General features: G+C 35.4%; 1 pseudogene; it reads left to right on the top strand.

The window, feature by feature from the left end:
- Positions 1–702: 702 nt before the first annotated feature.
- LOC138827127 (U6 spliceosomal RNA) lies at positions 703–799 on the top strand (annotated as a pseudogene).
- The last annotated feature ends 3,126 nt before the right edge of the window (positions 800–3,925 follow it).

The following is a 3,925-nucleotide window of genomic DNA, read 5'->3' on the forward strand; positions in this document are numbered from 1 at the left end:
TGGTGATAAAAAGGCAGTAGTGTAAGTTCCTGCCAGGAACTTACAGACAGGCCAGGACATTAAGTAATCATGCGTACGAACAATTTTTTCACTTCTTGGCTTTAGCTACTTTTAAATGGAAGGTATAATAAACAATTATATTTTGATAAAATACCTTCTCGTCTGAACAGTTCTGTTTGAACTGTTCATCTCTCTATGATCCCTTGTAACCAAGATTAGTTTTGTTCTAGTAAGAAAATCTTTGCTGTCAGGGTAAGGTATTCTGGTTGTTCTGTTCCCACATGGAAGAAGGGTAAAGGCTCAGGTAGACATTTGTTCCAGTAACACCTCATTTGGGAAAATGTCAGCTGAAGAAGTTTAGAAGTAGCTCTTAAGCAACGCTTAGTTTGAATCCATTAGGTCCACAAAGCTGGATAAATAAATACTTGAAAAAGCCATCACCTTTGGACCTAATTATAAGTAATAGAGAGTATGATCAAATTCCAAATAAAAAGACTTAAGATATTCATTGGCAAAAAACAGTTTGCAAATGTGAGCAATCGACTGATCAATATAATTTTTTCCAATATTCACAGAATTTTAGGGAAATAAGATCGATAGCATTGTTAGGAACAATAAGGTTTCCTTGTTACAAGTAGGCACCCATAGATATAAGCCTGTATAAGGTTTGCAGCATTAACTATTAAATTTAGAGGATACTACATGCTTCAGCAGCACGTATACTCAAACTACAATACAGAGATTAACATGGCACTTGCACAAGGATAATATGAAAATTTGAGAAGTATTCCATATTTTTCATTCTTCAGATGCAAGAAATGAAAAAAAGTGATTAAAAAGTTGATTACAAAATTACAAGTTTAACAATACACGTAATTCATATAATTAAAATTAGTTTGACATCAGTGTATTAAATCACCTCAGAAAGGCGTTTACATAGCATAAACTTTACAAAACTTTTCAGATTAGACAACATTGTCATTTTATCCCAAAGAAAAATAATATTAAGACCTAGAAAAAAAGGAATCAAACTGTTTCTATATGGAATACAATCGGAAAGGACACATTAATGAACTTATATATTATAAAATAATATAGAATTCAATGTATATCTAGGAAAAAATAAATTATGAACATTATGCAAACATAGAATATAGAATATTTTAAAATATACTTTTTCAGACAAGCACCAGAAATATTTTAGTTTCTGTACTACTCATTTCAACAGGTAAATTAAAATTATTTCTTATTAAAAAATCACAAACTCTAAAGAAATTATTATACATGTTTACAAAATCTATTGAATACATTTTTCCATCCAAGGCAGGCAATTCACTTGGAAGAATTCCGCGGAATCCATGAATTTTTACAGTAAAATATTGGTGCTGCCGGGCACTGGTGGTTCATGCCTATAATCATAGCTAAACAGGAGACTGAGATCTGAGGATCATGGTTCAAAGCCAGCCTGGGAAGGAAGGTCTGTGGTACTCTTATCTCAAATAAACCACTAGAAAACTGGAAGTGGAGCTGTGTCTCAAGTGGTAGAGGGCTCACCTTGAGCTGAAGATCACAGGAATAACTCTAGGCCCAGAGTTCAAGCCCCATGACCGACCAAAAAGAAAGATATTGCTCTTATTTGGATTGTGAAAATATTTTGTAGGGACAGAAAAGATGAACTTGCATTTTTGAAATTTAAGAAACTTAACCCGACCATTAGGACTTCGGTGAACAATTTGTACAGCATTTTACAACTTCCTAGAGGTAGTGATACATACTTATGCTTTTGGCAATGTCACATAGAGTTTCTTCTATGTTGTTCTTCAGGCCTGGATTTATATAATGGTTCAACAGAAGGCGATCCAGCGTATCTTTGCTATCTCAATTCTCAACAGCAAGATATAAGGGTGTCAAGAGTCCTTTAGTTTGGGGAAGTGTTACTGTGGCTCAAGCGGTAGAGCACTCCCCTTGAGCTGAAGAGCACAGGGACAGCACCCAAGCCCAGAGCTCAAGCCCCATGACCCACCAAAAAAAAAAATCACAACAACAACAAAAATCAAACAAACAAAAATATTTGGGCTGGGAAAGTGGCTCAGTGGTAGAGCGCTGGCCTTGCATACATGAGGCCCAAGGTTCGATTCTTCAACACCACATAAGCAGAAAAAAAAGCGGTAAGTGGTGCTGTGGCTCAAGTGGTAGAGTGCTAGCCTTGAGCTGAAGAGATGAGGGACAGCACCCAGGCCCAGAGTTCAGGCCCCACAACCAGACCAAAAAAAATTTAAAAAAAAAAGTCCGTTAGTTTGGCCATTGGTATCTGTATCATGATGAAGTAAGAAAGAAGCGACTCTGGTATTATTCCACGTGTATGCACTGTTCAGGGGTGTCCAGTCATCTACAGTTATTGCATGTGCCGCTTGAGAAACCAACTGACTGACAATGTCTAAGTGTCCACCGTAGGCTTCTTGAAGAGGGATATACTGATCATCATCCCTACTATTCACATAAGTGGCCTTTTGAAAAAGAAGTCTCCGCACTGTAGTAAGCTGAATATTTTCGACAGCCCATTGAAGAAATATGGTTGGATCCTTCTCCAATTTTTTTTCTTGCAATTGATACCATTCCTTACTTTTTCATCTTGTTCCCCATATTCCTAAGAATTGCCTAACCAGAGACTTTGAGTGCCAGTGGGAATGAGGTGTCCATGTATTTCCCTAATAGTTCACATTGGTTGAACTGGTCAGAAATATCTGGTGAATTTTCTGCAACTGTTTATTCACCATGATTTATTTTCTCTTTTTCCAATTTTACTATTCGAAATTATTCTAACTAGAGAGGAGGGAATTGATGGAGAGCAGAGGAAAGATATTCCTCCATATTCAAATGTACACACTGAAAATGAGGACCAATGATGTCTCCATGTGCAGCTTATTCTAGGCATGAGAAAATAGGAAATAATGCCTTCCATATAAATGATTTGGGAAATGGCAGAGCAAAAAGTGAAATGATACAACCAAAAATATAAAAGCAAAATAAATTAGGATAATTATGGAGCAATCGTGTTATATATGAGAACCATGAAAGTGAGAGAGAAAAAAAGAGAAAGATGTGTAATGACATAGCTAGCCACGTAATCCATGCCTCTGATCAATTTGTAGAGCAAACAAAATTTTATTTTTTAAAAGAGATGGAAATCGAATTTATGTATTTACTTGAAGTTAGTAAATACATTTTTAGTAGCCTACGTAAAGAGACATAACTTTACCAAACTACAGACAGTAAAATAAATCCTTGATAGTTCTAGTAACAGATCTGACTGAAATCAGTTGAATCATACTTTTCTTGTACAATGAAGGAATAAGAGGGTAGTAAAGCAGCTAGAGAAGGCAGGGAGATTGTATCTGTGACAAAACTTTGTGGAAATTGGTATTGAGGATTTCTTACTGGTGATCCACTTGCACTGGAAGCATGATTCTGAAGTATTGCTTGCCGATTCTGAACTATTGATTTGATTATTATATTCTCCAAGAAGAAAATGAGAATTGATAATGAAGGACTACTAATACATTTTGACCTTCTCACTAAGCACTTTCAATCATCAAAATCACATGAAGACAATAGACAGGCCTACTTTTTAGATGAATGCAAGTGTCTTATAAAAACAAGGAATGTATGTAGTCATGCAAAGGACTTCTATTTTACCAATGCCGCATACATTTTTCTAATGTTGGGTACCAATAAATAATGGATCTATTAGAAAGCTCTTAAGGCTCCTATGTTCAATAGTGAGTTCTCTTACACTATATCATGGTATTTTTTGTGTTTTAAGAATAAATTTACATTACTAACTTGAATTTCTGACAGGACAGTATCATCACTGTACATCTTGCTTCTATACTCTCATTTTAAAATTACCATCTAAGTATGTGCA

Source organism: Dipodomys merriami, unplaced genomic scaffold (assembly GCF_024711535.1).
Source record: "Dipodomys merriami isolate MVZ:Mamm:240054 unplaced genomic scaffold, mDipMer1.0.p SCAF_1505, whole genome shotgun sequence".
Lineage (NCBI taxonomy): Eukaryota > Metazoa > Chordata > Mammalia > Rodentia > Heteromyidae > Dipodomys > Dipodomys merriami.